At 40.0% G+C, this 14416-nt stretch overlaps 1 long non-coding RNA gene across 2 annotated transcripts; it reads left to right on the plus strand.

Moving 5' to 3' along the window:
• The first annotated feature begins 12153 nt into the window (after nucleotides 1-12153).
• On the plus strand, nucleotides 12154-13457 carry LOC125266047. 2 transcript variants are annotated; one of them, XR_007184406.1, is made up of 4 exons: nucleotides 12157-12535; nucleotides 12742-12851; nucleotides 13099-13183; nucleotides 13298-13457. It is a non-coding gene; the product is annotated as an uncharacterized LOC125266047 (long non-coding RNA). The 2 variants fall into 2 exon arrangements; XR_007184405.1 differs by having other exon boundaries at nucleotides 12154-12535; nucleotides 12742-13183.
• Nucleotides 13458-14416: the final 959 nt, after the last annotated feature.

Consider the following 14416-nt stretch of genomic DNA (forward strand, 5'->3'; position numbering starts at 1 on the left):
GTGGGGCGAATTAGAAGGTTGCATTTGTTTTCTTATTTTATTTTTTTAGAAAAACGAAAAAACTAAATTATGACTTGATTTTTGGTTTTTCCGTTCTTGCATGGAAATCAGAAAAACCACCTGATATTCTGTTTTGGTCCTGTGGGTGGTGCTAAATCTGATTGGTCATTGTTTTTTAAAATAAGAGTTTTCCCAACACTATATTTTTTAGCCTGTAAAATTAATTTTAGATTAACTTAAATTCTTATGAATAATATATTTTTATTATATATTATTATATATTTGTTATTTAAGGCCTGTATGCACATACAGGATTTAGGGGGCAGGACTTAGAGGGCTTTGAGTTTATGTTTGGGCCCTACATATGATGTATGGAGTAGCACAAATTACACAAAAACTTAAGTATGCTTTGAGGTTCCTAGAACAAGTAATGTGCAACATGCCTTTAGTCAAAGTATAGTGGTAGGCTAATATTACATCGTCATTATAATACAATATAATGCAGGATGTGCTCACTCGGTTGAGATAAGATCAAAACCAAGAGAAAGAGAAAACGATTTTTAAATTCATTGTTATAGCTATCTGTCCTCTCATGTCAGATTCTTAAATTTAGTCAACACATTCAGTCAGAATGCAAAGACATGGTGTATGGCTATTATGACCAATTAAAAGGAAGTCGGTATCCAAAAATCTATTTTTGGATTGACTGTTTAGACATGGCATGTGGATTTACACAGCAAATTATAATTGCATAAATGATGTTAAGAGATTAATGTTTTTAATGTTAAAAATTTAATGTAGAAATATGAAATGATTGAAAAAAATGAAACGTCTACTTTCTAAGTATGAAACTAACACCGCCAGTAGGTGGTGGTAAGCTTCTAATTTATGAGAGAGTTGAAACCAGGATGCGCGTTCTGCCGTCTCTGTGAACTTTAGCACGTAACAAACATGAACCGTACTTTCATCACAGACACGAGAAATATATAAAAAGCTTGAAATGTCCACTTTTGATCGAACCAATTCAAATGGAATATAGCCTACATTCTCAGATTATGTCCACTACTAGCGGACATGACAAATCAGCATCGTAGACTTAATCTTTGCAGCCAAAAACAGAAAACATTAACATTAAATTATTGAAATGTATAGAAAGTCTGCTTGCTGCTTTTCACTACACCAGAGCCGGCGCCAGGACACACAAACTGGGGGGGGCATTCATAATTCTGCAGAAACTAGAATGGGGGTGTGGGGGGTGTTTAACTAGGGATGTGATGTGTACCTGTTAATTGACGTGTGACAAGGCGGGGGCGGCTTAAAATCGCTAATTCAAAAGTGAAAGTAGGCCTATAATGCTCACGGCCTCAACGCCTGTGAACGCATTTTAACGATGGCCTCATTATTCTTAATGAAAAACACAACAACAAAACAGTACAATCAATGAAAAATGACAATAGGCGCTTTTACATTTCTCTTTAAAACCAAATGTTCCTCCATCATCAAAGGTGAGGCAAAATGGGCAAAGTATCCGACGACTGCTGCTGATGTGTGCTGCGATTCTCGTTCAGCCCACTCTGAATTGAGCAGACGCGTTCAGTAATGAATGTAAATGAATGGCCACCTGACATCCAGAATAAAGAAAAAAAATACTAATTTTTGTTCCAAAATTTAGATTTTTTTATTTGAATATTATTTAGCCTATTTGATTTTTAATGATTTAATTATAATTTAATTAATTGATTCATCAACTTGCAGTTCCCTCATGAACCCCCGTTTGGGAAACCCTGTTTTAGAACATTATTTTAAATTTCTTGGCGACGCGGCAGCCACACTATGACAGGTATCGCGTTTATTTCGTTTTTCCTTTTTTATTTAAAATATTCACAAAGTGTTAACTATATCATGAATTATATATATTCCGATTGTCAAATATGTGGAAGTGAAAGTGTTTTGTTGTTTAAACACCTTTATAATGATAATGTTAGCTGATAAAACAGAGGATCAGTCGGATTTACATCACGTAAATTCATCCATTTTTTCCCGAAATACATAAACGTAAGTGGCTGGTGAACTGGGATAAGAGAGTAAACTTTATTGTTTCATACGCAATGTATCTGATATAAATAAAAAACGTTGTCAAATAATAATTGAAAGGATTATTGCAGCTTCCATAAGTGTATGGAATTTGCATTTAACAAACTATAATGTCTTTTTTATATATAGCCTAGACCTCATTTAAATGTCTGAAACCTCAAATAAACTTGTGGTTGAAAACACTGAATAGTCGTGAAATATGAAAAGGACAGCTCGTCAATCTCTGGATCGGTGCTAGCAGCAAAGCAGGTTTGAATTTAGAAGTGGCGCATTGAACGTAGCCTACTCATCACACCGGTGTTATTGTACACGATAAAAAGTTAAAATCGATCTGGTGAATGGGGACGAATTGAAACTGAGGGGGCACAAATCAGATATGAGGGAGCAATGCCCCCTTTTGCCCCCTCGTGGTGCCGGGCCTGCACTACACACTCATAATAATTACGTTTACCAGGCCCTATGGCAAATTTTATGCGTGCGCTTGACGGCTATCAGCCCAAAGTAGTGACTTGAGCGCTTACACTATACCATTGAGCGCTTCCCGCTTAGAGCGCTTAGAGTTTCTATAATCAAATGGCGCAACCTGCCTATTTATCTTTATTTCTCAAAGAACAACACACTTGCTGATCCCCATCAACTCCATTGCGATCGGCTACTTTAAACCGCTTCAGTTAGGCTTAGTCCAAAAGAGCGCACATTTAGAAAAATCTTGATAAATTCTCATAGCCTATGTTCCCGTTTCATTGCTTTACAGATAATGATAATTTCTAGGCTATAAATTTGTTCACTAAATTATGTGCTCTCGAGAGTTTACATCAAAATGAAAAATAAAAAGAAAGAAAAAAAACAAACAACAACATTTATGCCTAACGAGTTCCCGTTTTATTTATTTAGTATAACACGATATGCGAGTTATCATACCAGCAAGAGTGCTATTTTAGGAACATCTGCACAATCGCAAATGTGATATTTATACAACAGTTCAGTAAAGTTACCTAGTAACTTTTATAGATAGGCTACATTGTTTTTGCTCCGTCCAAGAAAACAGAACAAACAGCAGAACCACTGCGTCTTTGAGCAACACGCGTGTTGATCCTCAAAATATCTAAATTTTTGACAGAATCAGATGAGTAAATGATTCAAATAGGCTACCTAGAGTCATTGTAATGACGATGTAATATTAGCCTACTGCTATTCTTTGACTAAAGGCATGTTGCACATTACTTGTTCTAGGAACCTCAAAGCAAGGCCTATTTAAGTTTTTGCGTAATTTGTGCTACTCCATACATCATACATCTATGATAGCGTAAGTAGGGCCCAAACATAAACTCAAGCCCCCAGCCCCCTAAATCCTGGATGTGCATACAGGCCTTAAATAACAAACAGACATTATAAAAAATATAATATTCATAACAATTTAAGTTAATAAAAACAATCTAAAACAAAGAATAAATTCATTATTTAAATTTGTATGATGACAACTGTCAATGCGTGAACATGTTTACATTTAGGCTATTTCAATAGATTTTTTTTCAGTCAGTGAAACCAAATAATTGGATGACAAATAGCATTTTAATAGAACATACTAGAACATAATAATTTTAATAAAACAGAGAGTGTTGGGAAAACTCTTATTTTGAAAAACAATGACCAATCAGATTTAGCACCACCCACAGGACCAAATCGGAATATCAAGTGGTTTTTCTGATTTCCATGCAAGAACGGGAAAACCAAAAATCAAGTCATAATTTAGTTTTTCCATTTTTTAAAAAAAACGAAAAAACGGAAAAAGGAGTTTTTTCCTCGTTTTTTCGTTTTTCTAAAAAAACAAAAAAATGAAAAAAGGAGTTGTTTTCTCGGCCAAAGCGTCAAGCTTCCCCGTACTTTTTGACAAGCGTCTTTGACAAAGCGGCCAGAGCTTCTTTGCAGCTTCCTTCCCTTCCACACGAGTCAGGTAACAAAACTGACAAAAAATAAAAATAAATTATTTCACCCCAATGATAGTAATATTTCATACATTTCTCTCATTTTGATCAATATATAGATTTTTTTTTATTATACATTTCAAATTTTGCTCTGGACAATTTTTCATGTTTGTATTCAACATAATAGGCCTATAATAACTATTATGTGTCCCTTTTGTTTTGATATTTCTTATTGTTCTGATGTTGTTGTTTTACATGTTATAAACATAGATCTATCCATAACGCTCCACCTCCGGCGGTACTGGTGGTACGATTTACCCACGAGCGCTCATTATATAAATGGAAAATCAGAATAATGAGTCATTTTTTATGTTTGTTCAAAAATCAGATTCGGACGCAACAACCCAAACTTGTAGAATCAAAAATTAAACTGAGTGACAATTATCCGTATGTGAAGTATTCTAAAAAATGAAAAAATTAAAGTTTGAAGCCAAGTTTTCATTTGGTTCATTTTGATGGTACGAATTGAACAAAGAACTGCAAAGCGTTACACGGACCTCAAACCATTAAAAATGCGACCTCTAAAAATACAATGAATTAAAATGTAAGCACGGTTAATGCAAACACGGAGGCTGCATCTGAAATTGCATACTTCCCTATGTCCGAATTCACAGTACTCATAAAAGAGTAGGGAAAAATTACTTGGATGATCTACTACTCTTCTGACAAAATTCTGAAGTGTGCATACTATGGATGGACACTTTACTATAACATGAGGCCACAGCAGAGGATGTGTGAATGGCAGTAAAGCAATGCAACTGACACATGATGATACGCTTGTTCGAGACGCATCTGCAATGTGCTGACCGGTCGGTGTATGACAGTAACACAAGAGTGATTCAAAAGCATAAGGAGTAGTTTGCTCTCCAATTGCTCGCACTGTACTATGATGTCATACACTGATAAGTCTGCGCAGCACCAATGTATCTCGAACAAGTGTTTTTTCTGTAGGTCATGTGATAACAGCAACATGTGAATGTAGTACATACAGTTACTCACGCAAGCCAATTAAATTGTTACTGTTCGCCTCTGTCACCGTCACCATCTGTCTTACCTTTCGCGGACTCCACTGCCCAGCATCCCTCTGGTTCCTCACCTGCACTCCATCTGTCATCACTGATCACTACCAGCTGCCACTCATCTTCTGCACCATTCATAAGGTCCTCACACACTTCACTCGCTGTTGGGTCTCATCTATGGATAAGCACTACGTTTTGTCTACTCCAATGTCAAGCTCCACGATCGGCTTACCTGTGATCTACTCACCAATTGTTCCCACCAGCAGTCCTGGTTTTTCTCATCCCCTGCTCTCCGTTGTCTCCATGCTCGTTAGTCACTGGATCTCCTGGAAAAGAAACAAAGACTGCATCACTTACAGATAAGCTGTACCAAGACATTCCATATCCCACCCTTCCTACTTGGACTGCTTTCGCTGCTGTGTTGTTGATTCTTCTCCTTTTAATAAACCTGTTGTTGATATCACTTACCTCTGTGTTCCTTGTTTATCCACTGAAAGCCTCATCTAATGATGTTTCCACCACCAGTACGTGTGCACATCAGCATCAGCCAGCAAGCCAATGAGCACCCAATGAGCTGCTCTCTGACCAATGGCGAGGCTCCAGACAGGGATGTGGGGATGCTATGGGTGTGTTATGAGATTTTTGGTTTGGATGTACTACATTCACATGCTGAGATTTTTGGTTCCAGTGGGTGGAGCACTGTAAGACTGATGCTGGACTGTCTGGATCAAGAGAGGGCTACTCTTTGAGATAACAAAGGAATTTAACATTTGAACTCTCTCTTGCAAAATTAGCATCCCCTTCCGAGATGCAATCACATTTCCTTCACCCCATCTTCTCTCTACATGCAGAGATGACTTGAAGTTCACCCAAAATCTATATGGTTTAATGTGAACAATTAATACACAATGCTATACATGTTTGATATCATTTGGAATGTCTGTCCGACTGATACAAAGGTCTCATTCCCATAGAAGTAAACCAGAATGTAATAAGGTTTTAGAGTTTAGAGGTATTTTGCTTTCTGTGGTAGGTGTGACCCCTTTCACACAGGGTCTTTCATGCAAATGGATTTCAGTCTGGGATCCTGATTAATGCAAATTCCCATTGTGAACTCATGTCCTTCAGACACTCAGCAATGTGCATTTTTCTAATGTCAGGTATTCATCTTTTACTCCATTTCTGAGCATTTGATGTTTGTATTGATCATCTTTGAATTGATTATATAACTGACATGATACATTTACTTGACAAATAAATTGGCTAATAATGGGTTTTCTGTTCAGAACAATAGAGTGTTGTCAGACCAATCTAAATAGTGTGAGCCTCAACCTCTGATGTAATATTATTCTAAGTGAACGGGGGAAACCACCATGATTATATAAAGTTACCATTAGAAAGGTTAGATTGGTCAGCTTGGCTCTATGGTAATGGTCATGACCTCTGGTTAGATATAGTCTTGCTTTAATTCAGTGTGTTCAGATCTATGGGGACTAAATAATGTATTCTAGAATGAGCAAATTGGGTACGGCCTCTAGAATATTAGTCATTGCCTCTGTCTAATGAACAAGACTGAGAAGTTTGTGTATATGAGATTGTATACTCAACTGGTGCGAGACTCAAAGCCTTATAGGAATCCGAATGAACGAGTACAAAAAGAGTAAAGAGTTAAATAGAATAATCAAATGTGTAGCTAAATTATTATACAAATGACCAACAATCAATTGGCGTTCTAAACTAAATTTGAGGTCATAATTAAATTGAGTCAAAGTGTAATTGGAATTAAACTACTTTGCCACGCTGAAAAGACCGAACATGCAAAAAACCTTCCCCACCTGATGGAAAACTGTCTTTGGGTCTGTCTTAACCGATGCTAAAGCTAGTAGTAGGGCATTTTTCTGTGACATGGGCCGTAAGTCAGCAGTGCAGTCTCAGTTGAGTGACCACTGTTGAAACCAGATTGACTGATGTCCAATTGGTTACTCTGTGAGAGGAAAGATGACACCTGGTTGAAAACAACTCGTTCAAGTGTTTTTGCTATGAATGGTAGGAGAGAAACAGGTCTGTAGCTGTCTACAAGTGAAGTTTTTAATGTGGGTTTTTAAGCAGTGGGGTTACCCGAGCCTGCTTGAATGTGTTAGGGAAAGTGCCAGTGTGGAGAGATGTGTTGATAATGTGTGTAAGTGCTGGTAAAAGTGTGGGAGCGATGGCTTGTAGAAGGTGTAAGGGGATGGGATCTAGAGGGCAGGTGGTGGGATGACTGGAGAGAAGAAGTTTAGATACTCCTGTCTCCATAAGGGGAGAAAATGAAGAGAGGAGGTGTGTGGCTGTGTGTGTGGTTGGTCTGAGTTCTTGTGTGTGTGGAGCAGAGAACTGACTGCTGATGGTAGATTATTTGTCAGTCAAAAAATTAGCAAAATTATCAGCAGTTAGGGATGAGGTGGGTGGTGGTGGAGGGGGACAGAGGAGAAAGTTGAATGTTTTGAAAAGTGTGCATGTGTTTGAAGCGCTGGTGATTTTGTTGTGGAAATAGGAAGATTTAGCAGCATGAATGTCAGCAGAAAAGGATGAGAGCAGAGATTGATAGGTACCTACTTTAGGTCAGATTGGTATTTTGATTTGTGCCACTTCCTCTCTTCAGCCCTGAGTTTGGTCCGATGTTCATGAAGAACATCGGATAACCAGGGATTAGAGGGAGTAGCATGTGCAGGCCTGGATGACAGAGGACAGATACTAGTGTCTGTTTCTGTATTCACATCCAGAGATGAGAATTGTGTGGGTGAGGGAAGGGAGGATGATACAACAGAGGAAAGATGAGAAGGAGAAAGAGAGCGCAGGTTTAGTCTAAAGGTTACCGGTAGAGGGGTTGTTGGTGACCAAATGGGGAGTTGTAGATTAAAAGTAATAAAGAAATGATCAGAAATGTGCAGAGGTTTTACCAAAATGTTGTCAGTTATGCAGTTGCATGTGTAAATGAGGTCAAGTTGGTTGCCAGATTTGTGTGTACTTGTGGTGATGAACCGATTGAGATCGAATGAGGCTAGAAGAGAGTGCAAGTCTGAAACATAAGGCTCCTCTAGATGAATGTTGAAATCGCCAAAAACTACAAGTGGGCTACCATCCTCTGGGAATGAGAACAGCAGCATGTCCAGTTCCTCCACAAAGGTACCCAGTTGGCCTGGGGGGCGATAAATTACTACAATATGAATTTTGACGGGAATTGAGATTGTAATAGCATGAAACTCAAATGAATTGTTGTTGCAAAGAGAAGAATGAGTGGAGTATTTCCAATTGTCAGAAATGAGAAGACCTATGCCCCCACCCCTCCCAGACTGGTGCGGGGTATGAGAGAAAGTGAAGTTGTTAGAGAGAGCAGCAGGGGTTGCTAAGTCCTCTGGACGAATCCAGGTCTCAGTCAAGCCTAAGGTTTTAAGAGAAGAATTACTGTAGTAGCAAAGGCTGGAATGAAGTCAGCTTTGGTAAATGCTGACTGACAATTCCATAGACCCACAGAGAGAGAGAGAGGAGTATTAGTATTAGAAGAGGAGTAAATAGGGTGCAGGTTAGAAACATTGCACTGCCTTTTACGTGGGTGAGTGGAGAGTTCCCGAGAGACAACAGGAATGTGTTGGAAGCATAAGCTGAGGATAAGGAAAAGTGCAAAAGAAATAAAGAAACTTAAGTGCCTACCGGTGTTGCTGCTCGGTGGAGTCGCGCAGGTAGAGTCGCAGGTCTTTACCTGAGTCAGTCTTCACACAAGGAGGCTGAACGCTCCCGCTGACCCTTCAGCGACAGCACACACACACAATAATATACTGCTTATTAACCCGTTATTGAAAACAGCTAGGCCCGCCTGGCAAATTAGCACTGCAAAAGCCTAAACCCGTGAATGGCTGAAAACCGAAACTAAACTCTGCACAAGTGCGGACAATGACACCAATAAAGCCTGCAAACACGGCTGTTAATCTAAACAAATACAATAAAAATACAATTATAGTCAATGTAGAAAATAGGACAAGTGCAGATCGAAAAAAGAATCCTTCTATAGCAGCAAATAATAAACAAAGTAAATGACCCAGAACAGATATTAAGCAAAACAATTACACGCTCTTGCCGCCACCACTGCCAGCTGGGTAATCCTATTTTACAACCATACATGCATATTGAAGAATTTCCTGGACATGCATGTAGAACTAGCTCATGCTCCTCCTTAAATCTCAGCAGGTGGACTATTTCAAAAAAGGTAAAAATAGTTTCGGCGCAAACTTATGCCTATACTACAATTGTCTATAGTTTCAGAAGTTTATGTTTTTATTAGTTTGCACGTTTTGTGCATGTTATGTCTGAAAACGTTCAGAGTCCTGTTGGACTCTGTTATGTTATACACTGCGTGTGACAGGTTACGGTGCCTTTAAGGCTTACAGCAGTGGTTTACGGCAAAGGTCGAAAAACGCCAGGTTGGCGGTAGTATTAAAAAAACGTGATATGTACGGAGCTACACGGTGTGGTTATTGAGTCCTACACAAACACAACATTTGGCGAACGAGGATGTCTGAACTCGTCTTACCACCACCGCCTCCTTTTCTACCTGTTCCTGGTGATCCAGCTGTTCCATGGGATTGCTGGCTGACATTGTTTGAGAATTATTTGCTGGCTTTGGGACACTCGGCGAGGAAGTGCGCGCTACTGCACCATTGTCTCGGGCAGGAGGGCCAGCGAATCTTTGCCACGCTCACCTTATCAGATGATAAGTACGTCACAGCCACGGCCGCTTTAAAGGCTCACTTCAGCTGCGGAAGAAGCCGGCGGATACATTGTTTTGAGTTTCGTCAGAGGACCCAAAAGCCGAGTGAGACCGTTGCCCACTATGTATCAGCATTGCGTGAGCTGGCTAGACTTTGTGATTTTGGGGTTTTGGAGGATGGACTTATTGTTGACCAGTTAATAGAGAAAACGTCATGTAACCAACTGAGGGAGAGACTTTTACTAGAGCCAGACGACACTGGCGGACACTTTAGTAATTGGAAAGCAGTTGGAAACGGCTCTAGCGGAGGCACGCAAGTTCGCTGTGCACGAGCCTGTGACGTCATCACCACCGTTAGTTCAGCACACAGCGACTGCAGAGGCAGCTGACAGGGTGAGTGACAGTTTGGATGTACAGAGAGTGGACAGGGGGCCCAGGGAGAGTGGGCACAAGAGCTGTAGCAACTGTGGCTCTCCTAAACATGCAACCAGAGATCAGTCATGCCCTGCCCAGGGAAAACGTTGTCGCAACTGCAATAAGTTGAACCATTTCGCACGCTGCTGTCGCTCCTCTCCTGCTTGCCATGATACTGCTGCTGTCCCCATAAACACTGTACAGACCTCACAGCCTTCATTCAAGCTCTGCACATGTCATGTGTTCACAGCTCTCATTCCACTCCTCGTGGACACAGGGGCTAAAGTGTCAATCCTGAACAAATGCACATATGCCCGCTTCTTCAGTCACGTGCCTCTGGAAGCAGCATCTAAACCCCTGTTAGGCTACGGCCATTTTCCCATCTCCACTCTGGGTGTGGCCAGATATGATCAACAATGTGCGCCTGCCACTAAGTTCTGCATCACCCGGAAGGGAGCTAACATTATGGGCCTAGACTTGTTCCTTGCCCTGGGTTTTACTGTGAGTGATGCTAGGGGCCTGCATGTCCTGCAGGTCGCCACCTCCTGGCCTGATCGCTATCCACAACTATTCAACGGGCTGGGCCATATGACTGGATTTGTACACCAGCCTACGGTTGACCTGCCGGTCCGCCCTATTATCCAGCCCCTTCGGCGCATTCCCCTGGCTCTCCGTGATGTGGTTGAGGCCGAGCTTCTTCGCCTGGTGGAGGCGGACGTCATAGAGCCTGTTGACGCATCACAGTGGGTGTCTAACCTGGTCATAGCCAAGAAAAAGGGGGGCGGACTGCGACTCTGTGTCGACCTCACAGATGTTAACAAAGCCATCATCCCTGATAAGTACCCCCTACCTACGGCTGAGGAGCTCACTAGCCATTTGTTTAGCTCTATTAGCTCCATTGTTTTTAGTAAGATGGACTTACGTAACAGCTACCTGCAGGTCCCTCTGGCACCGCCCAGCATGGACCTTACAGCGTTTGTCACGCACGTGGGGGTTTTCAGATTTAAACGCATGGCATTTGGACTTTCATCAGCCCCGAGCTGTTTTCAGCAGATAATGTCAGATACTGGCCGGTATCCAGGGTGTCTGCATCTATCTGGATGATGTGGTGGTGCATGCGCCCTCCACCGCACTGCATGATCGCCTGGAGCAGGTTTTTCAGCATTTCGAACAGCATGGCGTCACACTGAACTCTGAGAAATGCATCTTTGGGGTTGAGGAGGTCGAGTTCCTGGGCTTCAGACTCTCGAAGGAGGGCATCGCCCCGATTGTGTCCCATACAGAGGCCATTCTTTCCCTGCCAGACCCACAGTCACCATCCCAGCTGTCGTCCTTCCTGGGGATGGCCACCTATTACCTCAGATTCATGCCACACTGCTCTGACTCAACGGCCCCCCTGCGCCGGCTGCTCAGGAAGGATGTTCCGTGGGACTGGACCCCAGCCTGCCACAAAGCCGTGCACATCATCAAACAGCAGCTCACATCCCCACCCACACTGACCCATTTCAGCTTGACCGTGCCCACCATGGTCACCTGCGACGCCTCCGGGGTGGCGCTAGGCGCTGTGCTTATTAATAATAATAATAAATAATAAAAAATAATAAATAAATAAATAAATAAAAATCCTGCTAACTGAAGTATAGATAAACTCTAACCAGTTGGAAGTCAGTGAGATGAACCAGCTGGACATTATTATTATAATAATGTTACACTCCTTCAACTTAAACACTAAATTCACAACTACTTAAAAATTTCACCTGAACTTTAAGGATCCCGCGTCACACATTTTCTGACGTCACGACGCATGAGTGTCTTGAACTTGAGATATTTGAAAAGCTGTGGGCGGGAAGTGTGCGTGGTGGGGGGGAAAACTCCTGAGGCTGTGAGGATTCCTGCATTATAATACTGAGTTAAGTTTTTAAATTAATATTTGTCTGTTGTTTTATTTGTCTTTGACATGTTAGCTCTGATTTCATGTATATTTTTGCCCAAAATGATGATCCATATCTGTAAGTAAAGACATTGTGAGCTAACGTTACATTTGCCTAATGTGGTGTTTTGCTTCGTCCAGGGAAAAATGTAAGGATTATTTTTTAGTATAAATCATGATCATGATTTTAGTATAAAGGGTAGATTATAATAGTAGTATTTGCACAACTAATTAATTGACCTAGCAAACAACTTTCGACCACTAATAAGTGCTGTAAAAATGTTTCTCCCCTTAGGACCTAAAGCTTTTCAATGTTGATTGATGACTGAGGACACTTTGCAATACAATAGTAAGTAATTTCTATTTTAAAAAAAATGATATAGTTGTTAATGAATTACTAATGTTGGATATGAGTAAATTCCATGTTTATTGACTTGCTTGCACGTTATCCTCTTTAACAAATTTAAACTTGGAAATATCCAAACCAGATGTTCATTAACTCACCTTTATGTCATCCCAAATGCATGTGATTTTTGTGTTTTTATTGTTTTTCAGAAAAATCTTTTGTAATAATTGTGTCCCAAAGTAATGGTTTGCATTACTGTGTCAAGGCATCAGTTAAAAATCATCTTTACATTTCTACTGAAGGAAAAAAATGATAGAAGGTGAGTAACAGCAAATTTTCATTTTTGTGTTTTTATTTTCAGACTAAATTATAAATGCAACCAGTGACTGATTCAGATGCGTTTCTTAATTGCAGATCTGGCTAGTAATTAATAAAATTTATTTTAGTTTTGTAAAAAAAAAAAAAGTCCTATCCTTTGCTGTCACATATCTGCACATAATCTGATTCCTTAGATTATTCAGGTTTCTTTTTAAATTGGAAAAATAATCACAATTGCTTTATCACAGACTGAAAACATTCAGCTGAGAAGAGTGTGTCCTGTAGGCCCTTTATTCCAGAGAAAGTCCTGAAGACCTCATCAACAAGTACCTTGTGAGTTGAACATCAGCATATTCTGAAATATTTTTCAGAAAAAGTATAAATTTGTTTATTTTGTAGTTATTCTAGCAAAAGAAAATTAAACTGGTTTGTTTTAACGCCATATAGGATAACCAGACAGATGATTGTGAGGGTGACCCTGAGCAGCTCTTCATGGTGGTGTTCATTATTCCGAAGGAGGGGGAGAACTTCATGAACCACCTGCTGACATTGACATTGTGATCGAGGGAGTTAAAAGTTTTGAATCGACTCACTTCAGTCACATCAGCTTGTGATCAGCATCAGGGTATAATATACATCAACCTATAATGGTTTATATTACATAGTCATAAATTTGAATTCAGCATGTTTTTAACTTGAACCTTTTTTTTAATCATATCTCAAGTTTCACCTAATTTTGTTGTACATTGTAACTGTCACATTTCCAAATATTTATGACCCACCTTCTGTCAGTCATACACCACTACAGATCAAATGTTCAAGAACATTGTGCAGTTCTAACTTCATGTTTGTTTTTGTTTTTAAGGAGGCCTCAAATTGTATTTGCTGTTTCTGCAAAACTGGCTCTGTTATGCTCCTGATCAGCTTGCGGGCATTGATCGTGGTGGAAATCCCTGAGTTCGTCAGAGTATCAATGCATCAGAAGAGCTTCAATCCTTGAAAAGCTTCAAGTCCTGAACAGTGAAGTGTGGTAGTGTTTCAGTTTCTGTAGTACTGTGTTTCTGTCTTCGTTGGTGAGTTTACATGTGTATTTACTTCCATTTTACAAATGCAGGTTACGTTTATGTTGTCACAGTTTTCCAGGCTCTTTTTCCAATGACTAAAATGCATGTTTGAGCTGCTTTAACTGAAAGTAACTTGCACTGACATCTTAATTTGTCTGTGCTATTGTGTATTTTTTTTTTACTACTTAACCCCTTTCACAGACAAGGCTTAAACCTAGTCCCAGACTAAAATGCATGTCTGACCTGTTTTAATTGAAAACATATCTTAAAATGTCACTGCCATTGTTTTGTCTCAAGATAAACACTTTTCTAAGGCATGTCTATAAAATCTACTTAAATAATTGAATTAATGTCTGGTGCTGGCTTAGCCTAAGTCCTGTCTGTGAAACCAGGTCTATTTATTTGTCACCACGAAATGCCATTTTTACAGTCACTTGTTTTTCCTGAATGTGATGTTAATTCCTGTTCAAACAGTGTGTGGTTATAAATACATTTGTATGTA

Source organism: Megalobrama amblycephala, linkage group LG4, assembly GCF_018812025.1.
Source record: "Megalobrama amblycephala isolate DHTTF-2021 linkage group LG4, ASM1881202v1, whole genome shotgun sequence".
In the NCBI taxonomy this organism is placed as follows: Eukaryota; Metazoa; Chordata; class Actinopteri; order Cypriniformes; family Xenocyprididae; genus Megalobrama; species Megalobrama amblycephala.